Source organism: Geotrypetes seraphini, chromosome 9 (assembly GCF_902459505.1).
Source record: "Geotrypetes seraphini chromosome 9, aGeoSer1.1, whole genome shotgun sequence".
Taxonomy (NCBI): Eukaryota; Metazoa; Chordata; class Amphibia; order Gymnophiona; family Dermophiidae; genus Geotrypetes; species Geotrypetes seraphini.
Genome location: NC_047092.1, coordinates 140,487,590 through 140,508,108, shown reverse-complemented (window position 1 = coordinate 140,508,108; position 20,519 = coordinate 140,487,590). Strand labels below are relative to the sequence as shown.

General features: G+C 42.0%; 1 protein-coding gene across 1 annotated transcript in view; it reads left to right on the top strand.

Annotated features, from left to right (window-relative positions):
- The window catches only part of SLC25A36 (solute carrier family 25 member 36), a 149,613-nt gene that overhangs the window by 61,252 nt on the left and 67,842 nt on the right, over positions 1–20,519 (top strand). The window lies entirely within an intron of this gene.

The window sequence follows — 20,519 nt, the reverse complement described above, 5'->3', positions numbered from 1 at the left end:
AATTGTGACGATGGGTGCCATCCTGTTTGACTGGGGGACTTACTGCAACAGATGCCTGATCCAGGGGCATTGGTCTGCCTCCAAAAGGAAGTGATCGATCAACAGAATGGAGCTTCGAGCCATTCGGTTGGCGTAGTAGAAGCTGGAGAAGAGTCTGGAGGGACAAGTGGTCTGAGCATTCTTGGACAATGCTACTGCAGTGGTATATGCCAATTGCCAGGGAGGCCTGTGGTCATAGAAGATCTTGATTACTTTGCTCTTGAGCGCTCAGTGTTAGCGCGCAAAGAATACTCAGAAGTAGTGATTGCTACTCTTCTCAGAAGCCAAAAAGCCTATGACAGTTTCTGCTTAGCTATAACATGGGAAACATTTCAGCACTGGTACATTAAGGAGAAAGCGGAGGCATTCTCTGCTCTGATCTTGGTGGTGATAGCTTTTCTTCAAGCTGGCCTTGACAAGGGTCTTGCAGTGGCATCTGTCATAGTCCAAGTGGCAGGATTCTCTTGTTTCAGGGCACGAGAGCGTAAAGATTCCTTGGCATAGCCAGATTCCTAAAAGGGTTGCTATGGCTCAGACCACTGATGGAACCACCCTTTTCCGTCATAGAACCTTAATGTGGTTTTGCAAGGCCTCAGTCAAGCTCCATACAAGCCACTTTGATGGATCTTACAATCCAGATGGTTTTTCTCATGGCCATTACATCAGAAAGAAGAGTCTTAGAACTACAAGAAATTTGTGCAGAGAACCCTTCCTCAAGATCATGGAGACTGGAGTTTCTATGCTTATGGTTCTGTCCTTTTTGCCGAATGTTGCTTTGGTCTTCCATTTAAATCAGGATGGAAGATTGCCGACGTTCAAGTCTGCAAGATCAGAGGAGGAGGACCGGATTATGAAAAAGTTGGATGGATATGAGGAGAATCCTCCTATGATATCTTGAGGTTACTAATGAGATCTGACTGTCTGACAATCTTTTTTGCTCACTAGTCAGGTTCGATGTGGCAAACTGGCGTCCAAGGCCATGATTTCCAGATGGATCCGAAGGGCCATTTTGTCAGCATATACTGCCTATGGAAAACAGTCACCAGTCTCCATGAAGGCATATTCGACTAGAAGTGTGGCTTCTTAGTGGGCAAAAGCTCAGTGGTTTCACCCAAGGAGATTTGTGGGGCAGAAACCTGGACCACTCTACATACGTTTTCCAAGCTTTACAGAGGGGATGAGGTGGCAAGGGAAGATTCTGCCTTTGTGTCCTCAGTGTTACAAGCCGGCACAGAGGTTCCTGCCCTAGATTTCTAGGACTGCTTTTGTATATGCCTTGCTAATATCTTTTTATTAGATAGGTGTCATTCTAGAGCCCTGCCTTGTCAGTTAACTCCTACGCCTGCCTACTCTCTCTGTCAGAAAGTTTAAGTCCAAACTGAAATTTTGGATATCAGTCGGATCTTAAGGGAATGAAGAATAATCTATTACTATAACACATTGGGGAATGTTTAAGCTCCATAAATGTTTCTGATTGGTATGAATGTTTCGATTGTTCAATTGCAATGATTAACGTTATATTTTCAGAGCAGAATTGTAGTTCAGGGAGTTAACCTGTACCCCTTCTTCGTATGTGTTTCTATATAGGGCTATTGCCTGCTTTGATACAAATTGAAGGGGGCAGCAGAGCCCTCTAGTGAAAGAGGAGGTATTAAAAAGCTGGAGTGGGTTCCTCCTGTACAGCTCGTGAACTTGGGAAGAATACCCTAGTCCAGAATGATGCACCTATCTACTAGAAAAGATATTAGCAAGGTAAGAACCTAATCTATAAGTGTTGGATTGGATTTATTCTTTTATATACTGCTATTGATAAAAAGTATTAAGTGGTGTGTGTTACATAATGCAGCATGTCAAGTATTAAGTTGAGGGATGTGAAAACTTGTGCAATAAAATCTATATCTTAGTTATAGAAACATTTTCAAAATGTTTTCACACTAAAAGTACAGAGTGAAACAAAATCATACTATAATGTGAAAATTGTGCAATGGTATGATGTCTTTTGCAAGCCATTGTATTTATGTAATCGTATAAAATCAAGAGTTTCTAAATATTCCCTTAATATTACAACCTGGCCAGCCCTATCGTTTCCAAACTAATAGTATGGAAAACACTGAAGTTTCAAGTTTATTTTGATTTGATAAATCGCTTATTCAAATTTACTAAGCAAGTTACAGTAAAACAAAGAACAACATACCTTTAGACATGTTATTTAAAATTTTAAAAAAATAATGGGTTAGACTGACAAACTTACAAACTAACTGATACACAAGGAACGGAGGAATAAAGTTACAAATCAGTGAACTCCAAAACTTTGCGTATAAGCAGCCCTGAGAACTGATATGACTCGATCAAAAAAGTGAAGAAAAGAAACTCAGAAAACAACCACAATAGAGTAAAATTCTCCCATTTGACAGTTGTCAAGTACTAGTTAAGAAAATCTCCCCTAAACAAAATCATTTTTCTCTTCACTTTGCCAAAAATAGCAGTACAATAAGCCACACTTAGTGACATAAAAGATAATAATAGCTTTTTCACAAGATGCTAGTATCTACACAGTAGAGAATGACACAGATACAAAGTTTGTCCCCACCCTAGCTTCACAAGCTCTGAACCTGCCTGTTTCCAGTTTTATTTATATATAGGGCCTGATGTGTGCTGATTGTCTCTCAGGAGTTGGTGGTTTTGGTGTCCAGCCAACTTTTGATGGGAACTTTCGCCATTATAGAGGTGATCCGCAATGTTAAGGGCCCTTCATATTTGGTGAAGGAGAACCTTTCTGGGCCCTTGGTGAGAACTGGGCTGCCATTTGGGGAAAAGTGGTTTCCCATCTGAGTTTGTGTGGGCAATGTTTAAAGTATGGAAGGCAAGGGATCACACGGGGAGGAGGCCCCAGCCTTTATTCTTGCCATCAGCAACTAAGTGGGCCAGAGTGGCCTGCAAGGGGGGGGGATTATGATCTGGTTTCCCTGGTGTCTGAAGTGGAAGGCTATTGATTTATAAGGTTGATTTGGCTCAGGGAGAATCCGTCCATGGAGAATCCATTGCTGCCAGGGTAGGATTTCTTAGCGGTACAGATTGTTCATAGAGATGAATTGACTGAGTTGATCACTCAGGTGTGCAGTATGCTTAACTTTGTTAAAGTGGAGCCTTCTTAGGACACAGTGGGGGCTGGTAAAAGGTAGATCCTTTGGTCAAGGGTATCTGGAAGCCAACCAATTCCTTCCCCATGAATCAGGATATCAAGAAGATAATTTATGAAGAATGGAATTGTTTAGACAGTCCATGTCACGGGACTAGAGCTAGGGACTCAGACCTTTTATAGTAGATGGCTGTGACTAAAAAGATTAACATTACAGTGGATGGGGGTGCAACAGTTGATGACGTCAACTACATGTGAGAATTTATGCCTACTGTCCTTGGAGAATACCTGCTACTAGGTAGGTATCTTACTTTTTTCCCCTCCACTATAACATTCATATAGCCACCAAGTACCTTGGGGACCTCTTGGCTCATGCACCCTTCACATCCGGTACCAATACCATACCTGTTGAAGGGATGATGGGGGACACAGAACTGCATTTCCATATCCAGACTCATGCTGTGCCACCATCTATCTGCCAAGGGTGTTTCTGACTAACAAGCACCCACCAGCACAACTCAGTACCCTTATCCTGTCCACTTTTTTTTTTTTTTTTGTACACCATGCCTCTTTGGTTTCATTATATGTTCCCTAGAATATATGATTTTTGAGTGGTTAAGTCCAAGTGCTGCTTCAGAAAAGAAGTTGGTGGCTTCTTTTCCAGACCACAAACACCTAATACTCCTTGCATATGCTCAATTCGTGCATGAACTGAGCCTGCCCGAAGAGTGCTGGCATGGGACGCTGGGAAGTAGCCAGTGACTTCTTTGCTGAGACTATATTGGGACTTAATCATTCAAAGATCACAGGGCATCCTCTTCAGTAACGGTAAAATTACTGGTATTAACAAGGTAGGCAGCAGGGGAGGGTGGGAGATTAGAGAGAAAAAGCATATTTTTCAGTTTTGCTATATAGGGGTGTGTCTTAGAATCAAGTGTTTTTTACCCCTCATATGGTACTTTTTATTTCTCTTGTTTGTGGCTCTTGACTATATTATCAGTTGCAGGAGCAGAGACTCTCTCTTATGTGTCAGAACAATGCCGTGTATATCTAAACAGTAGTATAGAAAGGCTGCCCAAGGGGCTTTAACATCTAGGCCAGTTTCCTCCTGAGGGTGCATTAGATTGTTATAACAACTTTGTACAGTCACTGGTGCTTCTTTCTGCAAGATTCCACCATGAATATACATGAGATTAATTTGCATGCACTGATTCCATTGTATGCAATAGATCTCATGTATATTCATTATAGAAATCCTGGAAACTTGACTAGGTTGTGACCCTCGGACTGTGGTTGCCCACCCCTGAGACAGATATTTATTCTGATCTAGAAATATCTGACATGTTTTCCAGATATAAAACATTCCAAATTATTTCCATTTATGAGCAACTAAGGAAAAATATACAGTCAAACCTTGGATAGCGAGTAACGTGGTTTGTGAGTGTTTTGCAAGACGAGCAAAACATTTTATTAAATTTTAACTTGATAAACAAGCTTTGTCTTGCAGTATGAGCATGTATATGCATGTCACATCATCAGAACCCACAATTGAAGTGCACACATCTTACGCTGAGCGCAGATGAAGGTAATAAAAGTGTTACGCCCAATTTACCCACAGTTCAAGCACGCATTACATACGTGCATCTTATGTCGAGCACGGCTGAACGTAATAGAAGAGTCGTGCCCAATTTATCCATAGCTCAAGATCTCACAGCATATAGTAGTTTCCATTATTTCCTTTGGGAAAATTCATTTTCATATACGAGTGCTTTGGATTACAGTCATGCTTCTGGAATGAATTATGCTTGCAAACTAAGGTTTTACTGTACAAAACAATTAACTTGTATCCAACAGGGCTTTATGAAGCCATGCCAACCAAATCCTGAGGCATTGCTTTGGTGGGCTTCCAGTTTTATGCACACTCGGAAAAATGAGTGATACTCACAAAGCAAAAACCTTACACCACCTCTCAAAGGTGCACACCAGAGTTAGATTCATATGCTGTGGACTATTCCATTTGTAGATAAACAAGGCTATGTGCTCAAGATTGGAAATGCGGATCTGTATTTTGTCTACCATGTAACTCCTCTTTGCCTTTAAATGCTAGAGGATTTAAATCTGAATGTTTTTCAGCTGTCTTGGTGCTGAACACTGGTACATAAAGATTACATTACATTACTATACACATTGAACTGTGTAGGCATATGCAGGCTAGAAAACTCGGATGTAAAGTACTACTACTTATCATTTCTTTAGCTCTACCAGAAGCATGCAGCGCTGTACGTTAACATGCAAGAGATAGTCCCTGCTTGAGAGAGTTTACAGTGTAATTGTGTAAACAAACAGCTTACAGTCTGTGTAAACAAACAACTAGAATATACTCTAGGACAGGGGTGTCAAAGTCCCTCCTCGAGGGCCGTAATCCAGTCGGGTTTTCAGGATTTCCCCAATGAATATGCATTGAAAGCAGTGCATGCACATAGATCTCATGCATATTCATTGGGGAAATCCTGAAAACCCGACTGGATTCCGGCCCTCGAGGACCAACTTTGACACCTGTGCTCTAGGACAGTGTTTTTCAACCTTTTTTGGGCAAAGGCACACTTGTTTCATGAAAAAAATCACGAGGCACACCACCATTAGAAAATGTTAAAAAATTTAACTCTCTGCCTATATTGATTATATATAAAGTAATTCTCTTGAATAGGAATCAAATAAACACAAAGAAAGTATTTTATAATTACTTTATTACGAAATAAAAATTATAAAATACTTTATTCAGTGCGAAACCTGGGCCTGTTTGGCTGAACACAAAGCTGATATTCTGGCTGGAATCGAAGAAAGACACACACGTAGCTCTTTGTCAACAGCTCTCAGTCTCTCTCTGTATTTGGTTTTTATAGCATACAAAAATAGACAAATATACCCTCCATCCTTTTTATTAAACCACAATAGCAGTTTTTAGCGCAGGGAGCTGTGCTGAATGTCCAGCGCTGCTGTTGACGCTTATAGGCTCCCTGCGCTAAAAACCACTATTGCGGTTTAGTAAAAGGTGACCATATTGTAAAATATAGACAGCAGATATAAATTCAGAACTGTGCATAGTAAGTGAAGGGAAGTTTTTATCTCTGGGAATTTACCCAGTTAACTATTAAGTTATTTGGGCAAATTCCTTTGAAAACTGTGGTAATACTGCCTCCACTTTGCTAAATTTAAAATAAAATCATTTTTCCTACCTTGTCTGGTGATTTCTGGTTGCACTTTCTTCTTCTGACTGTGCATCCAATCTTTCTTCCCTTCTATCAGCCTGTATGCTTTCTCTCCTCCACACCTCATTCCCTCCCCCAACTTTTTCTTCCTCTCTCCCTGACCTTTCTTTCTTTCTTTCTTTTTTTCTGTTTCTCTTCTTTCTTTCTGTTTCCCTGCCTGCCCCCTTTCTTTCTTTCTCCCTGCCGTTCCCCAAGCCACTGCCACTGCCGCTGCCATCGGGGAACAGGACCCACCAATGGATAACAGGCCCCAAAGCCGACGCCGACGCATGCTCTCCCTGACGTCAATTCTGCAATCGGAGAGGAAGTTCCGCCCAGCCAGGCAGCGATTGGCTGGCCCGAACTTCCTCTCCGACTGCAGAATTGACGTCGGGGAGAAGAAGACATCGGCTCGATAGATTAGATCGCCAAGACAAAGTGAGTCCTGGGTGATCGACTCACTTTGCCTTGGCGAGCTACTGGCGCCCCTGCCTCGGGCCCCCTGTCAGCTCCGGGCCCGGCGGCCCTGCGGCACACCAGGCAACATCTCGCGGCACACTAGTGTGCCGCGGAACAGCGGTTGAAAAACACTGCTCTAGGACATCATAGAATAACTGCAAAAATTGGAATGCAAAACTCTTTAGTGCAGAACTACAAATTAAACAAATAAAAAAAGCCTTCAGTTGTTTCCTAAACTGATAATAATCTCTAACTGATCTACGTGAAAATGGTAATGTATTCCATAACAAGGTGGCCTGATAAGAGAAGGATGAATTGAACTACTTCCTAGACTTCAAGGACCGCAGGCACATGGCTGCGAGTGTGTGCCCAAAGGGGGTGTAACTAAAGGGACCCTTTGGAGCTGCCTGAGAAATAAGAGACTCTGGTTCTGTTTTTCTCCTATTATTGTTGTCCAAGTGGGGAAACAGTCACTAAAAGGAAAAGGCCCCATGGATTAACAAATGTGAATTTTACAAGGAGGTACTGCTGCAGGATCAGTGAGTACATCTTCTCCCTCTCTCCTCTTATTACCAGGTGGTAGAACACCGTCTCCTCAACCTGGTTTCAATCATGTATTGCAGTTGAGCCAGACAAATTTGATCAATTTCTTTGGGTGACTAGAGAATTGGATAGAGTGAAAGTGCTAGATGTAGTGTATTTAGATTTTAGCAAAGCCTTTGACAGTGTTCCAAACAGGCGACTAATAAATAAACTGAGTGCTCTCGGTATGGACCCCAAAGTGACAGATTGGGTCAGGAACTGGTTGTATGGAAGGTGATAGAGGGTAGTGGTCAGTAGAGATCATTCTAAGGAAAGAGATGGTAACCAGTGGTGTGTCTCAAGATTTGGTTCTTGGGCCTTTTCTTTTTAACCTTTTTGTAAGCAATATTAGAAACAAAGAAACGTGAGATAAAGGCCAAATGGCACATCCAGTCTGCCCATCCACAGCATCCACTGTCTCCACGCTTTCTTGAACTCAGACACACTGTCTCCACCACCTCTATCAGGATACCATTCTATGCATTTATCATCCTTTCTGTAAAAAAGTATTTGGATTACTCCTGAGCCTATCACCGCTTAACTTCATCCTAGCCCTCTCATTCCAGAGCTTCCTTAGATATTTAAATGTCTATATCGTATCTCCCCTCTCGCCTTTCCTCCAAAGTATACATATTGAGAGTCCCCATATGTCTTATGGTGAAGATCACCAACCTTTATTGAACCATCAATTAAGATAAACTTAACATCTTACATGATATGGCCAACAATTAAAATACTGGGAGTTGTTTTAGATCTGTATCTAACCATGAAGAACCAGATCGATGCCGTGGTTCAAAAAGGATATTACACCCTATGGAAATTGCGCACAATCAGATCATATTTTGAAGTTTCTGCCTTTAAAATTCTGGTTCAGTCAATATTGTTAAGTCTCGATTATTGTAACATCATTTACTTGACAAGTACTAAGAAAAATATGGCTAGACTGAAATTGATTCAGAATACCACGGTTAGACTGATTTATGGTCTGAAGTAGTATGATCACGTGACACCTTTTTATCGTGAGCTACACTGGCTTCCTATGGAGGCCCGTGTTATTTTTAAGTTGGGTTGCTTGTGCTATAAAGTTGCCTTTGGTTCAGCCCCATTGTATCTAGCCAACAGATTTTTGATAGTGTCCAACAAGAACAGCAGAAAGTCACATACCCTTTTCACTTTTCCATCGGTTAAGGGATGTAAAAGTAAGAAATATCTCGAATACACTCTTTCATATCAAGTAGCCTTCTACGATAAAGATTTTCAACTGCTATTGCATACATCTTGTTCTTATGAACATTTTAGTAAACAGCTGAAAACCTTCCTCTCTTCAAAATTTTTGACTAAATAGATTCCATTGTATTTTTTCCTTTTGTAAACTTATGTCAAACCATATAGAACTTATGGTTATGCAATCTAGAAATTTGATATGTTATTTTGAAGGTGTGGTGTCTAGAATAGTACACAATATTCTAAATGAGGTCTCACCAGAGTCTTATACAGGGGCATCAGTATTGCTGAAGAGCTGACTGTTAAGATTTGCCTCTTTGCGAATAATACCAAAATCTGCAATAGAGTAGACGCCCCTGATGGTATGGAAGACATAAGGAAAGACCTAGTGAAGCTTGAAGAATGGCCTGAAATTTGGCAGCTAAGATTTAATGCTAAGAAATGCAAAGTCATTCATTTTGGCTGCAGAAACCCAAGGGAACAGTACAGTTTAGGGGATGAAGAACTTTTGTACACAAGAGGGTCGTGGGTGTGATAGTATGTGATGATCTTAACCTTTTCCTATCGTGTGTCCCGGATGATGGGACATTCCAAAAATGACATAGACAACGGATAAACATTCTGTATGGACTAATAAAGAGCCAGGAACACAAAATATTTGAATTTACAGACTTATGACTTATTTACATTAGGTTTACAATAGCCGTAAATGATAACAGTGAATAATACAAAACTTTGCTAAAATAATTACGATTGGATCCAGCGTAACGAAAAATTTATTACGATAGGAAAAGGTTAAGGTGGCCAAACAGGTTGATAAGACAATGGTGACAGCTAGAAGGATGCTTGGATATATAGGGAGAGGGATGGCTAGTAGGAAAAAGGAGGTATTGATGCCCCTGTATAAGACTCTGGTGAGACCTCATTTAGAGGATTGTGTACAATTCTGGAGACTGCACTTTCAAAAAGATATAAACAGGAAGGCAGCTAAAATGGTTTTATTTGATTTTAATACTTAATATGTTGCCAAAAAACAAAGTGCTACAGCTGTTCACAATTCTAAAACAGCTCATTATGACAAGTTACAAACTTAATAACACCTCATTGTGCAACACCAATTATTATTATTATTATTATACTAGTTAAACCATCACATCCATAGGACCCACCCTAAATATAATAATCATTTAATTGCAACCCTCATTATCAAATCCACTCATTAACTATATATAAAAGACTTTAATAAACAGCTGTTACCCATAGCATTCTGACTCTCCTTTCTCTCCATGTTATAGTATTAATTCCACAATGCAAAAGTTTTCAGTAAAAGGCCACATTTTCAATAGGTTACAAAAATTCAAGTAATTTTCCATTTATTACAATTCAGTTAGCAGCTTATTCCACAAGTTAGGTCCAGCATAACAGAATGTCCTTTTCTGTGTTCCAGTCAATCTCGCTTTACCCAATGATAGTAATTGAAGCAAGTTCTGAGATGAACGCAGAACACATTTTGGAGCATATTTACTCAATTTATTTGACAAATACTCTGTTACAATCCACTTCAGACCTTTAAATACCAAACATAAAATTTTAAAAGTACAGTGGTACCTTGGATTACGAGCATAGTCCGTTCCAGGAGCATGCTCGTAATCCAAAATGCTTGTTTATCAAAGCAAAATTCCTCATAGAAAATAGTGGCAACACCGACGATTCGTTCCAGAACCTGGGGTCTGTACCTGTCGGGTGCCGGGTGCTGCAGCGCCGTCTCTTCCGTCCATCATCCGAAAAAGAACCCCACAGTGCCGCTTCGGGGGGGATGCCTCTAATGTCCGCCAGCCGCCGGAGAACCCCACAGTGCCGCTTCAGAGGGATGCCTCCTCCATCCGCTGGCCAGCCATCCACATCGGATGCTCCCCTCATGCTGGAGAGCGCCCATCTGAGCCCACGCAGCCGAGTGCCACCCCACACGCACGCCATGCACGACTCGCACAACGCCGATGATTGACGCTGTACGCGTCACAAGCAACGCGCAGGCGGGATGGCATCCGGCCGCGCAGGTCCAGAGGTCCTCCAACCTGTGGAAGGCACCTGACGTGGAAGGCTGGCTGGAAGACGGAAGAGGAATCCCCCGAAGCGGCGCTTCCTGGCTGTAAGTGCTCGTTTATTGGGGCAGTGCTCGATTTGCGAGTCAAAAGTTTGCCGAGTGTTTTGCTTGTCTTGCCAAACACTCGCAAACCGGATTACTCACAACCGAGGTTCCACTGTTATTTGTCCTGTAATAGGTAACCAATGCCAATTAACTAATATAATAATAATAACTTTATTTTTATATACTGCAATACCACAAACAGTTCCGAGCGGTTTACAGAGGAAGAGACTGTATACAGACAGCGATTATTATAAAAAAACTTTCAAAATTACATTAACATGGTAAGATTAATTAATTTTTCCTGGAAGTGTTTTAGAAGTTCATCATGGTAGAAATGGAGTCAGAGAAATTTGTCAAAGAGATAAGTTTTGATTGACTTCCTAAAAGTTTGGTAAGAAAGAGTGTTTGAGATAAAGTTGGCTAAACATTTATAACATTTGCCTGCTTGGAATGATAGTGTTCTATCGAGGAATCTCTTGTAAATACAGCCCTTCAAGGATAGGAAAGCGAACAAGTAGGCACTACGTGTACAAGTTGTGCCTGGAAAGTCGAAATGATGAGATAGATTGGGGATGAACCTGTTATGGTTTTGAAGCAAAGGCAAGCAAACTTAAAAATAACCCTTGCCTCCATGGGTATCCAGTATAGTTTTTTATAATATGGGCTAACATGATCCGATTTCTTGAGACCGTAGATGAGACGGACTGCAGCCTTCTGAACGATTCTCAGTTGTTTGATGGTTTTCTTAAAAGATCCCAAGTATATAATATTGCAATAGTCTAAGATATTTAAGATAAAAGATTGAACCAGCAGTTGAAAAGAGAAGTCAAAGTAGTGTTTAATGATGCAAAGTTTCCATCAAGTGAAAAACCTTTTTTAACTTGAGAATTAGTGTGATCTTCAAAAGTCAAGCTTCAGTCCAACGTGACACCCAGGATTTTGATGGTAGAATTAATTGTGTGGTCTGACCCATTTAATCTCAAAGAGGTATTCGTGATCTTGTTATTAGGACTTGCCAAAAAGAACTAAGTTTTATCCGAATACAGTTTTAATTTAAATTGCGTAGTCCATTGTTCTACCTTAGTAAGGACAGATGAGATGAATTGTTCTGTCTCTTGAGTCAATGAGGTTATGAGAATAATAATTGTAATGTCATCCGCGTATATATATGATTTCAGTTTTAAATTGGATAACATATTTCCCAGTGGTGCCATATAGACATTGAAAAGTGAAGGGGAGATTGGGGAGCCCTGTTGAACTCCACAGGAATTACACCAAGCCTGAGAGAGAGTTCCTTCGCTGTAAACCTGGTAAATACTTTTTTTTTTTTTAAGAAACCTGTAAACCAATTTAGTACCTGTCCGGAAATGCCAATGGAGTTAAGGCATCTGAGCAACAAGGTGCGCTTTTTCCCAGGGAAAACAGATGGAAAAGATGATCAGTCATGGAAGCTAAAATTGTTTCGGTACTATGATTTGTACAAAAACCAGACTGAGAGTCATGTAGGATGTTGAACTTCTCTAAATTTTTCATGAGATCGATGTTAATCAGTCCTTCCATTAGTTTAAGAAAAAATGGTATACAGTGGTACCTTGGTTTACGAGTGCACCGATTTGCGAGCCCCCCTCCCCGCTAACCGGCACCCTCCCCCCCCCCGCGATCCAGCACCCCCCCCCCCCCCGCTGCCATCGGGCACCCTCCCGCCGCGACCTGAGGTCCCCCAACCCACCCGAACCCTCTTCTTACTTCAGTGTAGCCTCCGCACCGGCACCAGCATGTCCTGCCGATGCCCGAAGATCTGCCTCTCGAGAGAACGTGAACTCTCAGGCCTTGAGCATGCGCACATGCTCAAGGCCCAGCACAGGAAGCAGATCTTCGGGCACCGGCAGGACATGCTGGTGCTGGTGCGGAGGCTACACTGAAGTAAGAAGAGGGTTTGGGTTGGTTGGGGGACCTCAGGTCGCGGCAGGGGGATGCCCGATGGCGGCGGGGGGGTGCCGGATCGCGGGGGGGAGAGTGCCGGTTCGCGGGAGCAATGCCGGTTCTCGTGGGGGGGAGGGAGCAGCACTGCTGGCCTCAGGGGGGGGGTGGAGGGTGAGAACCTATCAAAGCGAGTTGCCATTATTTCCTATGGGGAAACTCGCTTTGATAAACGAGCATTTTGGATTACGAGCATGCTCCTGCAACGGGTTATGCTCGTAATCCAAGGTACCACTGTATTGGCAATAGTTGGCAGTCAAAGAGATAAGATTCCTTAGAATTTTTAATAATAGGAATCACAAGGATATGACCAAGTTCCACCAGAAATTTGCCAGTACACATGCAAAAAGAAACCCAATTAAAGAGTTCAGCCTTGAAGGGGATAGGGGCTGATTTCATAATAGTCGATGGACAATTATCCAACAGGCAATTGGATTTTACATATTTTGAATATAGCTTGAGGAATTGGTTCCAGTCTGGATTTTCAAAATGATTCCAGATCATATCAACAGCTGAACTTTCTTCTCCTAAAGGAATTAAAGTGATTGGTAAATCTAAGTTTGAACCTACAAGAGACGATCTCAAATTATGAATTTTTGTAACAAAATAGTCAGCTAGATCTGCAGCCGAAGGTGGGAAATTTGTATTAGAATGTTTATGTAAATCGATATCAAACAAAGAGTTGACTATTTTGAAAAGTTCTTTACTATTTAAAGTAGGAGAATTAATTTTTTGAGAGTAATGTTTGCAACGCTTTTCTTTGATCATTCTTTTATATTTTTTAACCTTAAGTCATCAAATAAGTCTGTCCTCATCTTTCCTTGATTTATATCTTAGTCTTTCCAATTTATGTAATTGGTTAGGTGTAACATGATCTGATTTCTTTTTCCAGTTATCAATTTAGCAGCAGAAGAGGGAAAGGTGAGTAGTAGATTTCCTCAGGAATCGGTGCTGGGGCCGATCCTGTTCAGTATGTTTGTAAGGGACATTGTCAAAGGGTTAGAAGGAAAAGTTTGCCTTTTTGCGGATGATACCAAGATTTATAACAGAGTAGACACCGAGGAGGGAGTGGAAAACATGAAAAAGGATCTGGAAAAGTTAGAGGAATGGTTTAATATCTGGCAACTAAAATTCAATGCAAAGAAGTGCAGAGTAATGCATTTGGGGATTAGAAATCAGAAGGAGCCATATGTGCTGGGAGGTGAGAGGCTGATATGCCCGGATGGGGAGAGGGCCCTTGGGGTGATAGTGTCTGAAGATCTAAAGGCAAAGAAACAGTATGATATGGCGATGGCTGTTGCCAGAAGGATGCTAGGCTGAATAGAGAGAGGCATGACCAGTAGAAGAAAGAAGGTGTTGATGCCCCTGAACAGGGTGATGGTGAGTATGTGATCAATTTTGGAGTATTGTGTTCAACTTTGGAGACCAGATCTGGCAAAGGACATAAAAAGACTTGAAGTGGTCCAGAGGAAGGCGACAAAAATGGTAGGAAGTTTGCGCCAGAATACAAATGAGGAGAGACTGGAAGCCCTGAATATGTATACCCTAGAGCAGGGGTGCCAAAGTCAGTCCTCGAGGGCCACAATCCAGTTGGGTTTTCAGGATTTCCCCAATGAATATGCATGAGATCTATTTGCTGGATTGCGACCCTCGAGGACCGACTTTGGCACTTGTGCCCTAGAGGAAAGAAGGGACGGGGAGATATGATTCAGACATTCAAATACTTGAAAGGTACTAATGTAAAACAAAATCTATTTCAGAGAAAGGAAAATGGTAAAACCAGAGAACATAATTTGAAGTTGAGGGGTGGTAGACTCGAGTAATGTTAGGAAATTCTTCTGTACGGAGAGAGTGGTTGATGCGTGGTATGCACTCCCGAGGGAGAAGAAAACGGTGACAAGAGTTCAAACAAGCTTGGGATGAACACAGAGGATCTCTAATCAGAAAATAATGGGTTTACATTGAAGGAACTAAGGCTAGTACTGGGCAGGTTTCACGGTCTGTGTCCTGTATATGGATATTCAGTTGAGGACGGGCTGGGGTGGGCTTTGATGGCTGGGATGGTTAAGATGGACTGGAGTGAGCTTTGATGGAGACTCCAGTAGATGGAACCTAAGAACACTACTGGGCAGAGCTCTGGGTTTCTGGCCCATAAATATCTAAGAAAAAGGGCCATTTAAATTAATTTATGGAGCATGTATGGTTGGGCAGACTGGACGGACTGTTGTCTTTATATGCCGTCATTTACTATGTTATGTTTTATCAGTTTAGTAGCAGTATTTTGCACTTATTGCTATACAGTTCTTACTTAACCCATTGTACGAGGAATTGCAATAATCTAATTGACTAGTTATTAAAGCATGCACAATTTTTACCAAAATAGATTCATTCAAAATTTGTCTTAATTATTTAGTAAATCACAAATGAAAAAGGCAACCCTTGACCACCATATTTGAGATTTAAAATCCAAAGAACTATGACAATGAATCATAAGGTATACATAGACAGACTTAAAGATCTCAATATGTATACTTTGGAGGATAGATGGGAAGAGGGGAGATATGATAGAGATGTTTAAATACCTATGGTATGTGGCATAAATGAACATGAGGTGAGTCTCTTTCAATTGAAAAGAAACTCCAGAGTGAGAGGGCATAGAATGAGAGGAATGAGATAGGCTCAGGAGCAATCTAAGGAAATATTTTTTTTTTTTAACAGAGAGGGTGGTAAATTCATGGAATAGTCTTCTAGTAGAGATGGTGGAGACAAAGACTGTGTTTGAAGTCAAGAAAGCATGGGATCTCTTAGGGAGAGGAGGAGATACTGCGACTGGACAGAATGGATGGACCATTTCTTTCTTTCAGATTGGCAACAGCTCTGTTCTTTGGATAGGTGAAGTTTCCCCTATATATCTCCCTGGTGTTTCCACAGAACCTAGGAACATATTGTCTCTTTCTGTTCCAGTAAAACTTTCAGAAATTTCAATGACTTCTGTCAATTCTGTACAAGGTGATAATCAGGGTAAACTTACACTGAAGAATATAGGTTCAACTATTTTCAGAATGGAGAAAACGCTTCAAGATAATTTAATTAGATTGTCTAGGCTTTCTAAAGAAACTGCAAAAAATTGGAAGAACATGATAAGCGATGTAGTTTAATGGAACAAAGAATTTCTAAAACTGAATTACGGATGAAATCTGCTCAGGCAGCACTAATGGCTGCTTCTAAGGATAATTTAATTATGCATAGAAACATAGAAACATAGAACGATGACGGCAGATAAGGGCTATAGCCCATTAAGTCTGCCCACTCTATTGACCCACCCCTTTAAGTCTACTAACCCCCTTAATTATACTGCCACTCTACTGACCTGGTCCTTCAAGTCTACACCCTAATGACTCTATTCCTTGACTTGACCCTCGTAGGGATCCCGCATAGGTATCCCATTTATTCTTAAAGTCTGGGATGCTGCTGGCCTCGATCACCTGCACTGGAAGCTTGTTCCAATGCTCAATCACTCTTTCCGTGAAAAAGTACTTCCTGGCGTCTCCACGAAACTTCCCTCCCCTGAGTTTGAGCGGATGCCCTCTTGTGGTCGAAGGTCCTTTGAGAAGAAAGATATCATCTTCCACCTCGACACGTCCCGTGATGTACTTAAATGTCTCAATCATGTCTCCCCTCTCCCTACGTTCTTCAAGAGTGTAGAGCTGCAATTTGTTCAGTCTCTCTTCGTACAAGAGACCCTTGAGCCCCGAGACCATCCTGGTGGCAATCCGCTGAACTGATTCAATTCTGAGCACATCTTTACGGTAATGAGGCCTCCAGAATTGCACACAATATTCCAGATGAGGTCTCACCATGGCTCTGTACAATGGCATTATGACTTCAGGTTTCCTGCTGACGAAGCTTCTCTTGATACAACCTATCATCTGCCATGCCTTAGATGAAGCCTTCTCCACTTGAGTAGCAGTTTTCATGTCTGCACTGATGATTACCCCTAAATCTCGTTCTGCTGTAGTCCTGGTTAAAGTTTCTCCATTCAAGGTGTAAGCTTTGCATGGATTTCTGCTTCCAAGATGCATGACCTTACATTTCTTGGCGTTGAAGCCCAGTTGCCAGGTCGAGGAACAACTTTCTAATGTACGCAGGTCATGCGCCATAGTATCCTGTAGATTGCAGTTGCTTACTATATTGCATAGTTTGGCGTCATCAGCGAATAAGGTTACCTTACCTTGAAACCCTTGAATCAGATCCCCAATGAATATGTTGAAGAGGAGTGGGCCCAGGACTGAGCCCTGCGGCACTCCGCTGGTCACCTCCGATGTTTTAGAGAGGGTACCGTTAACCACCACCCTCTGTAGTCTGCCACTCAGCCAATCCCTAACCCATACAGTTAGTGTCTCTCCTAACCCCATCGATTCCATCTTGTTCAGCAGCTTGCGATGTGGGCCGCTGTCAAAAGCCTTGCTGAAGTCCAGCTAAACGACGTCCAAGGATTCTCCCAAGTCCAGCCTTCTTGTTACCCAGTCAAAGAAGCTGATGAGATTGGATTGGCAGGACCTACCCTTGGTGAATCCATGTTGACTGGGATCCCAGAGACTCCCCTCATTCAAGATCGTATCTAATTTATGCTTAATTAGTGTTTCCATGAGTTTACACACTATTGAAGTGAGACTCACCGGTCTATAGTTCGCAGCCTCTGCCTTGCAACCCTTTTTATGCAGAGGAATGACGTTAGTTGTTTTCCAGTCCAAAGGAACTTTCCCCGTGCTTAGTGAGAGATTGAAGAGCACGGCCAACGGTTCCGCCAGTACATCTCTCAATTCTCTGAGCAATCTAGGGTGTAAATTGTCCAGTCCCATGGCCTTGTTCACCTTGAGCCTTGTCAGTTCGCTGTAGGCGTCTCCTGGTGTGAATTCAAAGTTCTGAACAGGTCTTCCGCATTTTGTTTTGCCTTCAACTGTGGTCCGTGTCCCGGTGCCTCGCAGGTGAAGACTGAGCAGAAGTATTCATTTAGTAGTTCGGCTTTTTCAGAATCCGCTACCGCGTAGTTTCCGTCAGATGGAAGCGTTGGAAAATGTAGTAGGGTATTGTAAGAGAAAAGTATAAAGTTTTTTACTCAGCTAAAGTCTGATGAAATAGTATTAATACGAAAGAGTTATTTAAGTTAGTTTCTTTTGTTTTCAATATTAATCATTTCACTCAGGCTCCTCGAGCAACTCTTCCCTCTTCAAAAGATTTAGCCCAATTTTTTGAATCTAAAGTGATTAATCTGAGGGCATCCTGTATAAACACCATAGATATAGATTCCCTACAAGTAACATCTTTAAAGGATGCCTTCTATTCTGATTTGTCATCTTTTAAAAACCCAAATTGGGATTGTTTTAGAAAACTTTATAATAATACTTTATAATAATACGCAAACTCATACAGTTCATTAGATATTTCTTCTCCAGTATTAATGTGTTCAGTACCACTAAAATTCCATATTGAAACTTTATAGTTGGCTAATCTATATGTTGGATTTAGGAGAATTTCCAGCAAAGAATGGGCACATAGTTATTACTATTGGCATGTAGTTAGAAATAAACAGTGGTGATTCCTTTGAATTTTTAGGTGTATGTATTCCTTTTTTCATTAAGCTAATGGAGGGATTGGTGCAGTCACAGTTGTTTGATTATTTAGAACAATACTCTCTTTTCCATTCATCTCAATCAGGCTTTCGTCCTCTTTATAGTACAGTGACTGTTTTAGCATCCCTTTTAGATTATTTGTATGATCTGATCTTGTGTTTGACTGTCAATGTTTGGATGCTTTGGGCATTTCTGGTAATGTTTTTAAATGGTTTCATGTCTTTTTGCATTTTCATACCTACTAGGTCTGATTTGGGAATGTATTTTCTAACAAATGGACTATTTTGTAGAGTTCCTCAGGAATCTCCTCTCTCTCCTTTACTCTTCAATGTCTACTTTCATTTCTGGGACATAGGTTAAGTTAGGTGTGACATTTTACAGTTATGCTGATATTACTGTTGCAATTCCAATATATTCATCATTCTCTCAGTATACAGTATACATGAGTATACAGTTAATTTCCACTACAATCACAAGTGTAGAATTATGGATGAGGGCGAATTCACTAGAAAAGGAGATGGAATGGTCAGTGGTAAAAGGAAGCAGGGGAGACCAAAGGCCCATTGGTTGGATACCATCAAGAATGCAACGATGGTGAGAGGGACCTTGAGTTGATAGTGTCTGAAGATCTAAAGGCAAAAAAACAGTGTGACAAGGCGGTGGCTGCTGCCAGAAGAATGCTGTGCTGTATAAAGAGAGGCGTAGCTAGTAGAAGGAAGAAGGTGTTGATGCCCCTGTACAGGTCATTGGTGAGGCCCCACTTGGAGTATTGTGTTCAGTTTTGAAGACTGTATCTGGCAAAGGATGTAAGAAGACTTCAAGCGGTCCAGAGGAGGGCGACAAAAATGATAGGAAGTTTGTGCCAGAAGACGAATGAGGAGAGACTGGAATCCCTGAATATGTATACCCTAGGATACGGCACTGAAGACTAACACCTTCCACCCCCCCCTTCTTACCTTTAAGAGATGGACGGCAAGAGGGGTGCCCACTCCTTCCTGCCAGCAGGCCCGCCTCTTCCAAAATGGCTGGCCTCCTTCCCAGTGCATTCTGGGATGCACTGGGAGTGGCCTAAGACTTCGATTGACCAGATATCAACAGCCACTCCCAGAATGCACTGGGAAGGAGGCCTAAGACTCTGGTTGAGCCAGGGGCCTTAGTCATCTGGGCCAATCGGAGCCTTAAGTCCCTTGCTCGTACATCCCAAAATGCACCATCAAAGGGAAGGCCCACCATTTTGGAAGAGGTGGGCCTGCTGATAGGTGGAAGTGGGCATTCCTCTTGCCAACCATCTCTTAAAGGTAAGAAAGGAAGGGGGGTGAAAGGTGTTAGGGAGGATGTTGGGGTGTGAGAGAGTGACAGGGGTGTCAGGGTGTGTTGAGGAGTGTTGGGTGGGTGTCAGAATGTTGGGGTGGATGTTGGGATAGGTGAATGTCGGGGGTTTGTGGGATAGACGGGGTTGGTGGCAGGAAGGAGTGGGCATCTTTCCTTCCAACTAGATGGGGGGAGATGTTGAGAGTCAGGGGTTGAGGGGATTGGCGGCAGGAGGGAGTGGGCATCCCTTCTGCCGCAGACAGTATCAGGTGGTTTGGGGGTGGCGACGGGAGAAATTGGGCATCCCTCCTGGTGGCCAGGTTCGGGGAGGGGGGTGGTCAGGGGTTCCCTGCAACAGCTGCTCAGCTGATCATGGCAGGGGAGATTCCGGCGCCTGTGACATGGGCGCTAGTTAGAGAATCAGGTTGGTTAGGCAGGGTTGGGCATCTGTCCCTTAGGACAGATGTGATTCTCTATAGGACGCTGGTGTGTGATTCTCAGCCGCTCCTTAGGCAGCTGCAGAAACCAGCATCCTATACAGAGTTTTCCCCAAAAAGCATCTGAGGGAACTCTGATTTCCCTAGTTTTCAGGCTGCTGCGCTAAATACTGAATCCTTTAGTTCATAAGTAATAATTTTCAGTAATTGGAATGTATACAAGAATTTACAAATTCATGTTTAACAGAATCTAATGTATACTAAGCAATATTCCTTTATTTCTTCCTGAGCATGTTCTCACCAGACTGTAAGGTTTGA